Source organism: Papaver somniferum, chromosome 6 (assembly GCF_003573695.1).
Source record: "Papaver somniferum cultivar HN1 chromosome 6, ASM357369v1, whole genome shotgun sequence".
Lineage (NCBI taxonomy): Eukaryota > Viridiplantae > Streptophyta > Magnoliopsida > Ranunculales > Papaveraceae > Papaver > Papaver somniferum.
In genome coordinates this window covers 177,095,612-177,114,973 of record NC_039363.1, presented here as the reverse complement: position 1 = coordinate 177,114,973, position 19,362 = coordinate 177,095,612, and the positions used below count along the sequence as shown (strand labels likewise).

General features: G+C 36.6%; 1 pseudogene; it reads right to left on the bottom strand.

The window, feature by feature from the left end:
* Window positions 1-18,595: 18,595 nt before the first annotated feature.
* Window positions 18,596-18,668, bottom strand: LOC113292305 (annotated as a pseudogene).
* Window positions 18,669-19,362: the final 694 nt, after the last annotated feature.

The following is a 19,362-nucleotide window of genomic DNA, read 5'->3' as shown; positions in this document are numbered from 1 at the left end:
CAAGGATAACTTCACTTTACTTCTAAAAGTATAATTAAAATTGAAACCATGGTCCCTTCATTTATGTGGCCATAACTCCATACTAATTATATCCATGGGGTCTTATGAGATTGAGCTCATTCACTAATCATAACATCCTAACAGGCTAAAAACTATTAGGTGTAATCCTGAAGATACATATGAATCAAAACATCAGGTCAAGAATGACCAACTGAAGCGAGGGAGGACCTTAATATCACCATTTTTTTGTAAAAAAATGTAGATCAGTTTCAATCAACAATGAAATGTCAAAAGAGCCCCTCTAATTCATTTTTTCCTTTAGACATTTTCGGAAATAAATCGAAGAAAAAGGGAAATATGTATTAGACATTTTCGTAAATAAACCAAAAATGAAGGACAATAAGTATTAGGTATTTTTCTTAAATAAACTAAAGAGGAAGGACAAATAGATATAAGTGTCAAATTGTATTATAATTTTTTATGTATCATTATTTTATAGGGATATAATTGACAACCAAACTTTAATATAACATATATAAAAATCCTTTCGTTGGAATTTTACAAATTTTATCCCGTTGGAAAGGTTATAAAAAATTCTATCCAATGAGTACAAATAACAATATCAAATTTAGAGTTTTTACGAAAAAATTGGAGATACTTATCGTTTTAGGCACAATTTTAGAAAATTAGATGTATATCCATTATGCAAACCACTACAAAACACAAATGATACATAATACTTCATGTGGCCATTATGTAGCCATATTTTGGTTTATGCATCGACTAATTTTTCGTTCCAAATGATAAAAGGGTGTTTTGAGTTTACCCCTAAACGAATTAGTGATTGAGTTTTCCCCCCTAGTTTGTTAATCTTAGTAGCTTTCCCCCTAAAACAACATTTTCGTCAAAAATACCCTTATTTACATCTACCATACATACATATGCGCACCCATCACCACCACGGTACCTCCTCCTCCCATCACCACCATCAACAATAAAACTTGAACGTCATTCCTTCTGGTAATAGATCAAAATCAATATTAAACAAGCCCAGTAATAGACCATTTAATAAAAATCAACATTAAACCTAATATACCTATCACAATCTTGTTCAATCTCCAATACTAGTACGACAAAGTTGCTAGAGAAGGAGAAAAAATGGCATGTTTCGAACGTCATCCAATCAAGCCCTACAAACCTAATCTTGCACCGGATCCCTAAACTTAATTGATATTTTGATTCTCTTTTATGCGGAGAGCCATGACATACAACCCTAAAATGAGATATCAAATGAATAAATTTGTCGCATCAATGATACGTAGAGATCATTGTAAATAGTCTTTACAAACATAATTAATTTTCGCAAACAATCAACAGGTTTTGATTAAACCTAATTTCTTAATTTATTTGTTTGTAATCACTTTTAGTGGATGTACTGTTGACGGTGGTGCTGGGGAGGTGCTCAATAGTGATGATGGTGGTTGATCCGCACATGAAGGTCGCACATGTTAAAATAAGGGTATTTTTGACAACAACATTGCTTTAGGGGGAAGCTACTGAGATTAACAAACTCGGGGGTAAAGCTCAATCACTAATTCATTTAGGGGTAAACTCAAAAACCGCATAATAAAACGATGTACTCCTTCCGTTTCAAGAAAAGTGATACTTCCACTTTAGGCAAAATTCTCGAAAATTGAATGCACAACCATTATGCGAACCACCACAAAGGATGCATAACACATCATGCAAATGCAACCACATTTTGGTTTATGGATCTACTAATTTTCCAATTCAGAAAAAATGATACTTTCATATTCCATTTCAGGAAAAGTGATATTTTCGCCCCGTTTTGGGAAAAGTGTTACTTTCGCTATGTTTCGGGAAAAGTGATACTTTCGCTCTGTTTCGGGAAAAGAGGTTTGCGTTCTCTCCCATTCAAAACTGATATACACTTGTCTTTATGTGCTTGTTGTCTAGCCCAACTCTTCTGTCTCTGCTGGATCATTGAATATCGAGTCATTCATGTAGTGATGGCATGTGTCATCATACAAAATATCAACCGGGGAAGGTTGATTTTCCATTGGTATTGGATTACATGCAACAATATCACAACGTCAATGCCAACCACAAAAAAAAACACTTAGTTGGTCGGCAATGTAAAAGTTTTATCGACCATGCCGAACAGAGAGTTCGGTTATCTAGTATCTAAAAAAATTGCCATCTTGCCGAACTTAGGATACCAATTTTCTTCTTATAAGTTCGGCAAAAAAAATTAGTAAACTCGACTAAACCGAACTCCAAAGTTCGGTTAGGAAATCTAAAATAGTAATCTGCAATCATGCCAAACTAAAGGTTCGGCAACCAAAATAACAAACTATACTAAACCGAAATATTATCTTTCTACTCTATGCAAATAGTTCAGCAACGTTTTTCGGAAAAATATAACTGAACTCCGAAAAACCTCCATTAAAATGGAGTTCGGTTACTTGCGTATGTTGCATCAAGTAACCGAACTGCACATATAGAAGAATTCGGTTAAATTTTCTGCAGGTTAGGTAACCGAACTACTTTGACCTAGCCGAAATGTGTTCCTGAAATTTTCAGTTTGACCAATTTTTTGCACAATTCAAGCTACATTAACTAAATTTGAGCCGTACCTGAATACCCATAACTTCATCTTCTGGTTGTGGCTTATAAAATCTATCATTTGGGTCGTCAGCTTAAGTTTGGAAAAAAGAAACATTCATCATCTAACAAATAACTCATACCCGGATCGTTAGAAATATTGACATGTACACGATGAGATGAAGGAGGTTTTGATTCTGAGGAGGAGTTGTCATCACAAGAATCACTCATATCATATTTACAAAACTCAAAATAAGATTTTTTTGGTTCACTCCTCTTTTTCTTCATATTTTCTTCTTCTTCTTCTTTGTCTCGATAATTCAGATTCTAGCAAAATTATCCTATTAATAACTTTCTAATCACTAATTAATCATTACACTAACACTAAATAATCATTACACTAACACCACAAAGGGATTTTTTAGCATTAACAAAAAAAACTCAAATAAGAAGTGACGTAAACTTACTTCAAATATTCATTCCAAAGAAATATTGTAGTCCCCCACCAAAATTGGGTAGTGCCCAAAATACCGTTCACAAAAAAGGTCCTAATGGGCTTAGGCGAACTGGTGTTATAGAAAGGGCCTTAATTGGTAACTGTGACCCATGCTTTGATCAAAGTAAAAAGGGCAGTCAAAGTCAAAATCCAAACTAATAATATCCACGGGGTCTTATGAGATCGATCTCATTAATCATAACATCCTAGTAGGCTAAAAACTAATAAGATGCAATCCAGAAGATTCATATGAATCAAAACATCAAGTCAAAGATGGTAAAAAATTAGACCTTAACCTAGTGTCGATAGCATGAAACTTTTTCAGCCATAAGAGGTACACCCTTAAATCTTATGTTGCACGGACACACCTAGAAATACGGTGTAACAGTATCGGACACGTGATCAGTCACGACACGGTTACGATTGTTTATGACACGCGATGGACATGCCACACCATGTGTCCCGTAAAAATCGACATTGAACATTTTGTGGATGCTATTTGGACGCTCGGACACATTAAAATTATTAATTTTGGTATGGAAAGTCAAAATAAACTAAATGTGAAGCTAATTTACCTGGCTAAATTGGGGCCTATGCCACTTAATTGGGGCATATAGATTTCTTCATCCCCCAATAGAGAATGATAAGGGGTGTCTAAAAGATTGTAAAATTACTAAATTAACCCTTAAAGAAACCTTAATTATTCTAACACAAATACAAAATTAAAACTTAATTATCAAATACCAAAATCATTAATCAAAACTCAATTTATTTTTCAATTTCAATCAAACTTAAAACTAAATCCTAATCAATCACAAACAACAATTAAAATCTAATTTTCCTATTGGTTTATAAAAAGAAAACCCAAAAACAGACAATTCAAGTGATGGAGTTAAATCCCTTTAAACCATACATTCAAAGAGATACTCTACAATGATTTACCTCTAAATCTTTAAAATTCACTCATCAATTTTTCTGAAAATCCACCTAGAATCAGTTTATATGTGCACCATAGTAATCTGATTAAGGACTTAATTGGTTTTTATTGTGAACCTACATAACCCGATTCTGGGTTGATTTGATTAACATCAACTATAATCGGATTACATTAGTACAAACATCAACCAATTCAGGCTTCTTGTTCGGATCGTTGTAGACCATATATAATCCGATTGTGTAGTTAAAAATATCTTTATCAACATTCGGATTACATTGTCATCCATATAAACCGATTCTTAAAAAGCTGCAGACTACCTCCAGAATCGGACTTTATAAATGTATTTTAAGTCCGATTCTGAAGCAAATTTCATGAGTCCAAGTTACCCAGAAAAAGAAAACCACTTTCATTCATTAAGCTTGGTTCAAGTTTGTAAATCACAATATAAGAAAGTGACAAAATATAAGCATCTGATAGATCAAGTTTTTAACATAAAGGAAAATACTCATTCCAACAAATGAAGACCATCGAATTGATCCGGCAATTCCTCTCATCGCCTCATGTTGGGATCGTATTTTTTTAGCCATTCCTTGGTGACCTCCCTGATCTCATTAAACTTATCTATCGGTGGTAATGAACAATCATCACGTACTGTAAGACCGATATAATGTATGTTGTTATGGTTGAATAAAACAATTCTCCGATCCTTAAGCGATTCATCCCAAATGGTGTATTTTGGTGCATATGTATAACATGATCCCTTAACAAATATATGAACAACGCAAGTCCACTTTTCCTCCAAGAGATGTCCATATAGAGGCATACGCATCCAATGCTCTCGGGTAATTGGTCCATTCCCCTTTGGCCCTTGTACTCTAGCAACCATTTTTTCAAAAATTTCTTCTTTGTCTTGTCTTGTTTTTCCTTCCTTCATCATCGATATGTAAATTTCCTTGTCTTATTCTAGGCGCAACGCCATAATCTTTATAAATTATTGACATTGGGTTAGGTTCTCATCGTCCGCCAAACTTATATATCCTATTTATTCCGACGCAACATGATAACCACAATTCCCATACGCATCAACGTCGTCGGTGGATAACACATATGGCTTAATGATTTCAGGAAGTCACGCTCGATGGGGTCTACCTCGTTCATCCCTAGGCGTGCTTCCATCACCAAGAGCGGCCCTTATAGCCACCATAGAACAATTTTGTCTTTCTTTCCCTTTCTATGCACGTAACCTTGATACTCGTGTTGTACTCGCTTGACTCTCTTGAGAAGGAACAATTACATTGTTTCGCGCTTGACTTTCTTGAGAAAGATCAATTGGAGCCTCATGTTGTGAAGGAGCGATTGGATCATTTGAAAGGATCACATTTGCTCTACTTGTCCCACTTTCTCCCTTCTTTGGTCGACCCTTTTTCCTCTTAGCCGGTGCCTTTTAATGCTCAATTTTTGAAGGAACATTTGGAACATTTTTCTTGGCTTGTGTGCTACTTGTCCCAGTTCCCCCCTTCTTTGGTCGACCCCTTTTCTTTTGAACCTTCGACTCTTCATATTTAGCATCTTCCTTCTCATGTTGACAAAACATTCTTTTATGACTCAATAAGGGGTTTTTCCGGTTCTCACTGCAACCCTAAACTCGTTCCTTTCTTCCTTCCTATCCATGTTGGTAGTTGGTCTACCTGTTGGTGGTAGCACCGTTGGTTCTCCGACCGGTACCATATGGGGGTTAGCTGCTAGTTTTAAGTCGTATATCAAAACTTTTCCTCCCAAACCATTTTTTTTTTGCGAATTTCTCGATGAGTTCTCTTCCAGTATCCGTGTCCATAAAGGATTGGAGTGGTTCTTCGGTTGGGGGTGGCTTGAAAGTTAGTTGCTTCCAAAATGGATCAATGATTTCAAAAGGAATTGCTTGTTGGTACCTCGCAATCATATGACGACATGGAAATCTGAAGGCCGTCATCGTCATACATGAACATTCAATTCTTCTTCTCCCCACCTCCTTCATCTCGTTTTCCACATAATATTTGTAATCCTTCATCATATAAATGATTTCCCAGTGAGGCACCCTATAATTTAAATTTCTAATCAATCGATGGTGTTCCTTGTAGCTTGTGATGATTTTCATCCTACTCTCTTCCATTTGCGCGGTTATCTTGATGATATCATCCTTGGTGTATTCATGGATTGCTTTTTGTACCGTAACCAAAATGTTTTGGCTCCCTCGGAGCAAGCATTTCAAACGTCCATGAGATCCTTCGGCGATACTTGTCGCCTTAGTCTTGTAATGCATGTGTTGTTAGGTGTAAGCATACACAAATTTTTCCTTGAAAGGATCCAACAATTTTTTCATGCAATAAACCACACATTTCTCGTAATCCATTTCCATAGCCCAATAAAACCCTCCAAATAAGAATCGAACTCGGACATGGACATTGAGTGTACCATTAAATCCCAATGATGTTGAAAATCCTTCCATAGTAACCCATTCGCTTCATATTCCGATTTCCTTTTCTTCTTGTCCTCCTCTCGTTGTTCCAGAGTTAGTTTTTGAAGACGCTCATCTTCGGCCTTTTCACAAGCGGTACCTTTCTGTGGGTTAGGCTTTTGGATATGACCCCTACAATTACTTATAATATTGCATTGAATGTGCCATGTTCAAAGAAAATGCTTAGCGTCCGGAAAAACCACTCCCACGACATTCATTAGTGCTTGATCCTTATCCGTTACAATGATTCTCGGAGTTTGATCGCCACGGTATATCTCCTTCAACGTCTCTAGCATCCAAGTAAAGCTCACATCATTCTCCCGATCCATAAACCCCCATGATACCGTGAAAGTTTACTTGTCGGAAGTATGACAAGCAATGTTTAACAACGGCGTGTTGTACTTGTTTGTCTTGTACGTACAATCTATTAACAAAATTTACGGCGTGTTTCTTTCTTTTCATTCATAATCGGTGAAATAGTGGGCAGAGGTATGGGGACCAAGCAGAGATACGGCTTTGTGTTGATATTCTTCAAACGCCATAACAATCTATAACAAATATCAACAAGTTGAGGATTCATAATCGGTTTATATGTCACAGTCGAGACAACCGATTATAGATAATCAGTTTATATGTGTAACCATAAAAACCGATTAAGGACTTGACCAAAAAAAATCAAAGTTAACAATAGGTTCATTGATGGTATCATGTAATCCGGTTATTGTTAACATTTCTCCCGCAACTTTTTTCTTACAAAATCGGATTACACATAGACGTAAATAAACCGACTGTGAACTTACGTGATTCTTGATGTGAAGAAATCGATTATGCACATCACCAACAAAAACCGATTCTCGCCACGTACCATCGCGCCGAAAATTTACTACAATCGGGTTATATAGTGACTAACAAAGACAGATTGTAGATCCAAATTTGGGGATTTAACCCAGAATCGGTTTATGTAGTGCTATCGAATAAACCGATTCTGAGTTAAAGTTTTGAAAATTTTTCCCTTTTTGGGCGACTAGGACATGCAAATACATTTTTGTAGATCGTTACAACTCATACCTATTTATTAAGAGAATTATCACCTTCTTCTTCCCGACGAAATTGTTCTTGTGCTTGAATAATATCCTCAAGCATTCTTTGGTTGAATTTCTGTTCTTCGTTCAATAAATTATCCAACTCGGTAGGATCAAAATCATGATTATCTAATGCATCCACTTCTTCATCACTACTAGAATCTTCATCATCACTAAAGAGTTTCATTTTTTCTAAGAAAATTACAAACCCTAATTTTTTATTTTTTCCCTCTACTTCTTCTTTGCCTCCAAACCTTATAAAAGAAAATGATTTTCTATTCTAGTCCTAACACTATAATCAAACTCAAACACTAATTAATTTAACAAATATTTTACTTAATTAATCATCACTAATTGAATAAGGGCATATTTGCCATTAACATAAATAGTGGATAAGGGGTTTCCACAAATTATTCGTTAATGATCCTATTTTTTCATGTACCTATAAGCCCAATTAAGTTGGCCCCAATTTAGGGAGGCTAATTTAGTCATTTTCAGTCAAATCCAAACATCATTTATGAAAAACTGGGTCATACTTTGATTATTATTAATTTTATTTTATTAATAATCAAGTATTTTGAAAATAAGAATAATTATTATCTGAAGTAGATTTCCGTAGAATTTCATTTTAATAATGTGTGTAATGCATATTACGTGTCCCCGTAACCAACTTTCTTGAGATTTGACTTGTCCCCGTAACCGTGTCGTGTCGTAACCGTGTCTCGCGTCTATGTCTATGCAACAATCCTTCGTTTTAGTACACTTTTGAAACTATCCGACTGAGCTTTTCTTGTAGAAATGTTAGACCAAATATTAAGGACGTAAGAGATGGAAAAACCTACATGTAATTGCAGCAGAACCTTTAGCTTTAACAATTTTCCATTCACAAAATTGTCAATTAACTCAATAACGACAATTACTAGATGAAAAAGACATGTAAAATTTGATACTGTTAAATGGACGAGAATGTAAAAATAGCCAGGATGTAAACAGTTTCATCTTACCCACTTTTAAATACTTTTTCTTATTTTTGATTTACATCAGGATGGATCCAGTTTCATCTTCGCTATTTTATTAGTTTAAGCCAGGATGATTCCAGTTTCATTCTTGCTATTTTTTGGGTGTCCATTTCACCTATACTAATTTTTACTCGTCCATTAGAAACATGTTTTAAAAATATTTGGACAAATGACCCATTTTTCGTTCTCCGTTTCCTCTTCCGTCTTCTAAGATCCAGTCGAAGACGTTTCGGTGGTTATTTTTCTCCCCCTCTTAGGTTTTTGTTTTCTAAGAGAAAAACTCAGCTACTTTTTTTTTTCTTTTTTTGTTGGAAAAAGCCACAGGAGATTTTATTAATGAAAAGGCAAAAAAGTAATAGAAATAGGGGGGCTAGGCCAAACCTCAGGAAATGGAGATCAATAGAAAAAGAACAAAAAATAACATGCTACAAATTATTTGAAACGATTAGAAGACATCCTCAATTTATCGCTACCCAAAGTTGCTCGGATAAAATATAGTGGCTCATTCCACCATTGAGACCCTGTAGTAGCTCCACGTTTAGCCAACAAATCAACCACTGCGTTACCTTCTCTATAAATATGAGAATATCTGAATTCTATCGATGATAAAAATCTCGAACAATTTTTCCTAATGAATGGCAAACCTCCACGGAACCAGAGAAAGAATCACATTCAAACCATCTTATAATTAATGCGGTAATTAATTTTGGATTAGGATCCCTAACAACTATCTTAGATATCCATCTAATTGTAGTGATCTATTAGGAAATAATATATATGAGAGTCTATATTTAGGAGATATGTCTATGTTTATGGAAGGCAGTGGATCTCTTGCCAACAACTGTTCACGCAAGGGACCATAGACAGCATCCAGTCCAATTAAGAAATGATGTAATAAATCTTCTTCTCTCAAAGTACTAACCTGTGTTGCAATATCACATTCGCACTTGCCACACTTGCACGTTGGTACCTTCATATATGTGATCATCTCATCCCATATCTTATTCAATCTTCCAAAATAAGCAACCACATTTTCTGTTTGCTTTTGTTTACATTCACTTAAAGATGTCTTCAGCTGGCATGTCCGTGTTCCACTTACAACACAAAACCGTCTCTTCAAGTGGTTCCATAATAAGTTTGCATCATCAAAGTCTCCCAAACTGGATCTAAGTGACGGCTCCAATGTGTTACTGATCCAAGAAACAAGCATCGACTGAATTGCCACCCATTCTTCCAACTGTTCACTTTCTTTAGGTTCTTTGATTGTTCCATCAATGAAACCAAACTTCCTCTTAGCTATTAATGATCTTCTTATGGCTCTAGCCCATTCATCATAGTTATGTCCTTTTAGAACAACCGGTGTGATAATTATACCTGGACCATCACTTGATCCTAGATGATATACTGGATTCTTCTTTTGCGTATCATATTCTATATTCTTGTCCTTGCTTGATTCTTCATCACCACCCATTTTTTTTTTTTTTTTTTTTTTTTCAATCAACTGGCTCTGAATGGATACCCTGAATGGTGGGGAGATAAACCGAGAAGTGGAAGAGGATATGGTAGAGGTGGAAGAACTGGTGGTAGAGGACGTGGTGGTTTTGCGAATGGAAGAGGAGGCAGAGGACAAGGAACGGGAAATCAGGTTCGAGCACATAATCTAAATATAGCAGAGACAAAGCAGTCAAATAACACATATTCCTCAGACGGCTCAGATTTGATGGGAGTAACCGCAACACAGCTCAGACAGGTGCTTGAGTTTTTGAATGCAAAGAAAAATACGTCCCAACTACAAGGTACGCAAACTAAACCGAATTGGATTATTGACACGGGAGCTACGAATCATGTCACGTGTAGAAGAGATGACATGATTGATGTGAAAGATATTGTGAAGTGTACTGTTGGACTCCCAGATGGGAAATATGCACAATCTGAGAAAATAGGGACTGTTATTCTACAGGGCGGTTTGAGACTTGATAATGTGCTTTATGTGCCTCAAATAACCTGTAACCTAATTTCTGTCACACAACTTATTGATGAATTAGTTTGTACGGTGCAATGTACTAACAGTTTATGTCTTATACAGGACCGGTTGACGAGGAAGGTGATTGGTATGGGTGAACGACAAGGTGGACTATACATTTTCTGTGGTGTGCCTCAAGTTGAAGTTATGGCAGTCAGTGGAGCATCATACGAGCTGTGGCATCGACGAATGGGACATCCATCAGAAAAAGTATTGCAAAGGTTGCCGGGTATAAGTAGATTGAAGAAGCATAATGAAGTTTGTGATATTTGCCCAAGAGCGAAACAACATAGAAGTAGTTTTGCTAGTAGTCTAAATAAAGCCAGTTGTATTTTTGAATTGATTCATATAGATCTATGGGGTCCTTATAGGGCTACATCGTCTTGTGGAGCACAGTATTTTTTAACAATAGTAGATGATTTTTCAAGAGGTGTGTGGATTCATTTGCTTCAAAATAAAACTGCAGTTGAACGAACGTTTTGATTTCATAGCTCTTGTGAAACGACAGTTTGATAAAGATATCAAAATTGTTAGAAGTGATAATGGTACTGAGTTTAATTCATTGCGTGGATATTTTAAGACTAATGGGATAGTGTTTGAAACATCGTGTGTAGGCACTCCGCAACAAAATGGAAGAGTGGAGAGAAAGCATCAACATATATTGAATGTGGCAAGGGCTTTGAGATTTCAAGCCAACTTGCCAATACGGTTTTGGGGAGAATGCGCATTGACGGCTGCGTATTTGATTAATCGTACTCCTACACCTATTCTGGAAAATAAAACGCCGTATGAAATATTGTTTGGAAAGCAACCTCCGTATAATCAATTGAAAGTGTTTGGATGCCTGTGTTATGTGCATGATCAAAATAACAAAGGGGATAAATTTGCAAGTAGAGGAAGGAGGTGTGTTTTTCTTGGATATCCATTTGGTAAAAAGGCATGGCAAGTATATGACTTGGATGAAAGAAAATTCTTAGTGTCAAGAGATGTCCAGTTTTATGAGAATAGTTTCCCATATAAGAATGCAGCGTCTGTGGTACAGCAGTCGACAGTTACAACTCGCACTGCGAGTGATCAGCCTGGTCATTATATTGAGACCGAGGAGATTGGGGTATCAGCTGAGACTGCTCAGTTGAATCCAGCGTGTGACTGGAGCGATGATGAAGAGGTGACGGCAACAGCAACAGGAAGTGAGAGCGTGACAGTACCGAGTGTCACAGCAACAGCAGGAGACGCTGTAGGCATAACAGCAACAGCAGGAGACGCTGTGGGTATGCCTGATGAAACTGCGACATACGAAGAGGACCGAAAGATGTCCTTAAACTACGAAAATGGGACCGAAAGCGTAATGTCCTTAAACTATGAAGGGGACCGAAACGTCCTTAAACTACGAAAATGGGACCGAAAGCGTAATGTCCTTAAACTATGAAGGGGACCGAAACGTCCTTAAACTACAAAGAGGATCGAAACGTCCTTAAACTACGATCTGAAGATTTTTTTTTTTCCGCAAAAGCGTTAAAAAAAAAAGAAAAAAAAAAAGAAGAAGAAAAAACCGAAGTTAAATTTCTTTTGTCCAAGATGGGCATTCGTGATCTACATGCTCCATCTTGAGGGAGGGTATTAGGAAATAATATATATGAGAGTCTATATTTAGGAGATATGTCTATGTTTAGAGTTTGATCTTAGTTAGGAAAGTAGTTTGAGTGGTCGACAAGTTTGTGAACAATATAAATTGGTTGTTAAGCCATGAGAATTAATATACCAAGAATTATTATCAATGTAGACGTTCAATGCTTCCGCGTTTATGCTCTCCTCTCTCTTGGGGATTTAGCATCCAACCCCATTAAACAACCTAGGCAGCCCAAAAGAGTGATATCCAATTAATTCCAAATTGGAAGTGGAAGAAGAATGGGGATATTACATATTTCCATCCAGATTCAATTACTTATCTCCCTGTCCACAGAAGAGCAGACCAGAGTTAAGGAGAAGAAGAAAAAGTGTGTACATTTTGTTGATACATCCAGAGAAAAGTTAATCAGAGATTCCAAATCATTGAAAGTCAATAACTTGAATTTTCGGGGGCATGGAACGGGGGAATTTTTTTGCTTGTGTTCTTGGTTTCAGGTGGTTGCTAGGTTAGGGAAATCAGTATACTGTATATACATAATGAAATATACAATGAACTTACAAAGTTATACTATCTATTTTTATGTAACAACCACAAGCCTAATTAGCGAATACTGTGCCGCTTTACCACATCTTAATATTATGGTAAACATTAGACATTGAATAGTTTGTTCCTTTCTCTACAAAATGCAGTATACGTTTGGTGAGCAGTTGCAGCCCTTGTTAGATGTATTTAACTCGAGATATCTATCGATTAATAGGGTTCTGCTCCACTAGCCAAGTGAGTTTTGGAACTTGTTGCTTTTACTCTGCCGCTATTATTTTTCTTATATTTTACTTTGCTGTCATGCACTCAACTCCTGTGGTATTGCATGCTACTGGGATCCTATTATGGTTTTCTTAACAACATGTGACTACTAGTAACACTATTTTAGTTGGACAGTACCAATATCAGTAAGACTATTTTAGTTCTACCCCTACCAGTTAACGAAATCATTTTAGTCTGACTACTCTATATATAAGTATAACTATTTTCGTCCGACTCTAACAAACATTAGTTACCGGTTCTAGTTAATGACCTGACTAGAATAACTGATTTTTTAGATCTCATTTGAATTATAACGTGCCTTCATTCCTTCAAGCGACACCCTACTATTACATTGTCTCAACCTTGTAAGATTAGTGAGCTGTCACAGAATCGTACCTTTGTAACATTCTGAGCAGAAGCAGCTACAAAGCAGAACATTATCAGTGTTGTTGTTATCTTGTAGGTTCCATGGCAGCTCAAAAGTGTAGACTACGAGAACATCATACTCATCAAGCATGTCTTATCCAGTTTGCCATTATATTATTTCAGTACTTTTAAAGCACCAGCCTCTGTCATTCATTTATTTGAGAAGAAAATAAGGGACTTTTTGTGGAATGATGGTGAAGACTCTAAAAGAAAGCATTTGGTCAGTTTGGAACTTCTATGCACTCCAGTGGATAAGGGTGGTTTGGGTTCTAGGGATCTTAAACATTTCAACCAAGCAATTGTTGCTAAATGGGTTTGGAGGTTTGGCAATGAAAAAGATTCTCTGTGGTGTTATGTTATCTAAGAAAAGTATGGTCCTTCTAATTCTTTATGGCTGCCTAATAAAGTTAATAACTCATATGGGTCCTCCTGCTGGAAAGCAATTGCTAATCAAGATGACTTGGTCTCTCAATATTCATCTTTATCTGTTCAAAATGGTGAAGTAATCTCCTTCTGGTTTGATGTTTGGTGTGGAAATCAAGGTTTTAAATGTGCATTACCTTCTTTATTCAAGCTTAGCAGAACAGAAAAGGCTCAATAATATCTGGTAATTGGAATGTTCATTTCAAAAGAGCTCTCTCTGACCTTGAAGCTGAACAACTGATTTCTCTCATTGATCTTATTGGTTTTGAACCTCCACAGTTGTGTGACGCAATTGATAGAAGAAGACAGACTTTATCCTGCACGGGTACCTTCTCTACTAGCTCTTTATATGCTGCATTACACCAAGCAACTGATTATCCTTTGTTCTCTCATAAAGCCATTTGGAATAATAAAGTTTCATCCAAGATCAACTTTTTTATTTGGACTGCTGCTCATGACAGAATTGTGACCATTGATAAGTTCATTGAATTTGGAAATTTGGAGGAGGTCACAATTTGGGTTACTATGATGATAAGGAGAATGTTAGACATTTGTTTTTTTGACTGTCAGGTATCAAGGCAAATTTGGAAATCGTTGCTTCCATCCTATGGATTCTCTGGTTTATGGACCTCCACCATACTCGGTTCGATGGAGTCTTGGTCCTCTTTAAAAGCAGATGACAAAAATATGGAATGAACGGAATCTTAGGACGTTCGAAGAAAGAAGCAAAAATGTTGTGCAACTCTGTCAAAATGCTAAGGCTCTTTTATTATCATGGGCTTCACCGAGTAATCCTAGTTCTAAGAGGGATCTCATGTAGTATTCTATGTAATTGGGATGTAATTTTTATTTAGCTTGTTATGCTATTACCCTCCCTCTCAAGTGGGTTGTAAAAGACCACTTGAGATTGCACATACACACACATACACAATTCAGCACAACAGTAGGGATTAGGGGTGTGCAACGGACGGGCGGTTGCGGATTAGGGGTCACCCGCAACCAAACCGTCAAAATTGTGGATTTGGAAAATTGAACCGTGACCGGCCCAATCACCCACGGATTTGACCTCTGCGGATCAAAGGATTGTATGGGCCGGTTGCGGATTAACCGCGAATTTAGTCAAAAAAATAATATTCATCCATCCCAACATAGAGAAAAGTTCGATGAAAAAGGAGAAAAACTAATATTCATCGGAAACAACGAAGAGTCTAAAGCATATAGACTTCTAAAGCCAGATACAAAGGAACTCGTAATTTCAAGAGATGTTATCTTTGATGAATTCAAATCATGGGATTGGAATGATGAAGCAGACACCTACGAGTTGCCACTACTCATCGAAGACGAGCCAGATCAGCCACGTCAAGAAGAAAGTACTCCACCAGCAAGCCCGCGATCTCCTAGTCCAACACAACAAATTCCAAGTTCATCGGAAGCAAGTGCCCCACCTAGAAAGGTTTGTTCCCTAAGAGATATTTATGATATATCTAATTATGCATTTATAGCACTAGAACCTCAAAAATATGAGGAAGCGGCAAAAGAAGAAAAATGGAGACATGCCATGGACGAAGAAATGCGAGTAATCGAGAAAAATAAGACATGGGAGCTTGTCAATCAGCCAATTGACAAAGAAATAATTGGCCTGAGATGGGTCTATAAGACAAAAAGTAATGAAGATGGGTCAATTCAAAAGCATAAGGCAAGGCTAGTTGCAAAAGGATATTCTCAACAATCAGGAATTGACTACAACGAGACATTCGCCCCAGTCGCTCGTATGAAAACAATCCGGATGGTGTTAGTTTTGGCAGCTCAACTCAAAATGAAGGTCTACCAGTTGGACGTAAAGTCGGCGTTCCTAAACGGAGAACTTGAAGAAGAGGTGTACGTTGAACAACCTCAAGGATATGTCCGAAAAGGAAAAGAAAAAATGGTTTATTATCTCCGAAAATATCATTCAAAGTTAAAATCATAAGAATTTCCAACACTATGCACTCCAGTGGATAAGGGTGATTTGGGTTTTAGGGATCTTAAACATTTCAACCAAGCAAAGGTTTGGCAATGAAAAAGATTCTCTGTGGTGTTCTGTTATCAAAGACAAGTATGGTCCTTCTAATTCTTTATGGCTTCCTAATAAAGTTACAACTCATATGGTCTTCCTGCTGGAAAGCAATTGCTAATCAAGATGACTTGGTCTCTCAATATTCATCTTTATCTGTTCAAAATGGTGAAGTAATCTCCTTCTGGTTTGATGTTTGGTGTGGAAATCAAGCTTTTAAATGTGCATTTACTTCTTTAATCAAGCTTAGTAGAACAGAAAAGGCTCAATCTCATCTCATATTGTATCTTATGCTATAACCCCCCCCCCCCCCCCTCAAGTGGGCTGTAAAAGACCACTTGAGATTGCACACAGACACACACACACACACAATTCAGCACAACAGTAGAGACGGTTGGTGTAAAATATGCAAAAGGTGTTGATGCAGTCGCAGGCAAATTGAACAGTAGTGACAGGGAAAACGTGGTTGCAGAAGAAGTGCAGTTGATGTATACCTTGCAATTTATGTATCAGTATAGGTATAAAGCATGATGGCAGATGGTGTTGCAGCAGAAATAAAGGTAGTTGAAATAAGAACCACATACCAGAGCCACAAACGAAACTCAAGTCCACTGCATATGAACCAAAAACCAACGGAATTTGGGTATCATACTCGGCACCAGTAGCACCATAAGCATCATTAGCTCCAGCATCACAAGTTGAATCAGAGAATAAGCGTTATGTATTGCAGGATAGAAGGCAGGCCCGGCAGAGTACGGTGCACCTAGTTGCAGAGCATTAACAATCGTAACAGCAGAAAATAATATCTCCACTAAGAACCCAAGCAATACAAACACACACAGCAGTAACCAACATCACCCTGCGAACTCAGACTTGTTGCACAAGGAAATATCCCTAGTAAACACTCACACACTGACAAAATATGACAGACCAGAGGGAGCAATTGATGGGTATCGTGGCAATCCGTAGTATGAGTTGACCAAGATAAACCATAAGCAATATTACAAACCAACAGCTACACAGACACATACGATGCCATAATGACCTGTACTAGATATCAACCGATGCAAATGTAGTTGATATAGTGAGAGATAGAGCACGCGAACAGGGGAAATAACAGCTCCAGAATATATGGCAAGAGAGAAGTACAGGAGGACAAATAGGTGCAGAATCACATGATATAGCAATAACAGTTGATGCAGGTGTAAAAACAGCATTAGTAGTATTTGTTAAAATTAATAGATAATTTGTGATGGTCAACCATGTTTGGATGGTCAAAGAAGATAAATCATCTACACTAAGTAAAGCCCAGGACTATCTAGGACTATCGAGCATGGACTAGAGAATTCCATCTCTAGAATCTTCTTAAGTCAGTCGGTCATCTAGACCTAAACCATCTAACAAAAGTCAACCAGAACAAATACTGAAACCATGAAACAAAAGAATTGGTCTGGCATTATTCAGCAACATAAAAAATCAAAAGGAGATGGGAGAATTAACCATAGGGTGCACACAGAGCTATGTACAGACTCAATAAAGAGGACTTTTAACTTGTACATTAGAATCAACACCAATTCCAAAATCCCAATTTTCACTCTCAGCTCCACCACGCAAGACATTCAAGACGATGCAGGTGAGGATCGTCTTGAAGCAAGAATTGAGACATGAGTATGAATATGAATTTGAGCAATTTAAGCACTAGATGGATACCATGATAGATTTGTTAGAATCTACATCTCTTCAGACGATGTAATCATTTGATCCCAGAGAGACCTCACATTTTGATACCTTTGATCCCAGCTAACAAACTCTTTCGGCCATGAAAGCATTTCCTGTGGATAAAATTCATTTTGCCTATGTTCTTCACTGTTAGAATCAAGCATATAATCTCCTACGAAATCCTGAAGAGAAGCCCTACATAAAGGAGGAAAAGAAGACAAAAATTAGTCAATCAAAATTTAGTATTCAAATTACTTGGATTGTTATATCTATGTATCCTCAATCAAAAGTTTTAAACATATGTTAGAATATGACACTTTATCATGATTACATTTCTGGATCTGTAAAGAATCTAAACCACATGCATGCAACAAATTCAGACAACCATCAAATCCCAATTTCATCTTTCCACAATGAACCAGCAAGAAAAATAACAAAGAATTCATAACAATAACAAAACAATGAGGATTTAAAATAGCATACCATACGAAATCAAACGATTTGGAGAAATAGTTACATATAACAACTCTCAGGAAATCAAATATAGCACCCAACTACCTTTATTAACTGAGACCATTTATAAAACCCCCAAATCCAAATTTCGTAGCAACAAATTCCAGCATACATATTAAAAAGAAAAGACAAAGAAAGAAGCAAGCAACAAAACAACAAAGAGTTCATCCATTAATCTTTTGCAACTAAATCCAGGCAAGTATGGAGTCTCTGATCCAAACTAGGGTCAGAACTCGCACAGACCTTCCTTTAACTTACTTTAAAGACTCATTCTACTAAGAATAAGAAAGAAAAATCATTCCTTCCCACTAAGATTGATTCAAGAGGAAGGTGAAGAAATAAATTCCTCTCATATATCTATTCTATGCCCTTGTCTGAACCGAATGTGGTCTCAAATTTCCACATCCAGTTATTCCAAGGCAAATCAGAACAGAAACTTGATTAATAACCAACCAATAAAATAAAACAGAACATGGAGGACCAATGCAAGTATTAGATGTATCAAAGCTGATTTAAGGACTAGATTGAAAAACACATAAAATTTTCTGTCAAGTCCAAAATCAAAAACCTCTCAAAATAAAAAAAAACATTAAAAACTAACAGGGATTTCGTCTTGTTCAACTTTTGATTGCAAAATAGTAAAAGGAAAATAATCAGTATTCAGTAACTTCAGGCATAGCTATCTATCAATCATTGTTTGAAACACCCAAAAGACTAAGAAAAAGACAAACATACTAGAACAGAGAGAAAACAAAGCAAAGGACAGCCAAAAGAACACCAAAAAGTTCGTATCAAAACATAATATGATTTTGCTTAAAAATATATATATAATAACAGAGGATTATTACTTCAAAAAATGAAAAACAAAGGATTCTTTTAAGGTTGAAATAACTTACCATGTTGAATCAAAGCCTTCTTGTTCTTCAAACCTCAGAAATGTATAGCAGTCTGCATTAACGATCTTTCTTCCAACATTATCTTCATTTGCTTCTTCTTCCTCATACTGTGGTGGGTCTTTGTATCCAAATGTTTTGTTGTCAATTCTAACAAAGTCAACAATCCATCTTATCTCCTGAGAACCAAATTCTTCAAAAACCAAAAGGGGCCTTCTTGAATTA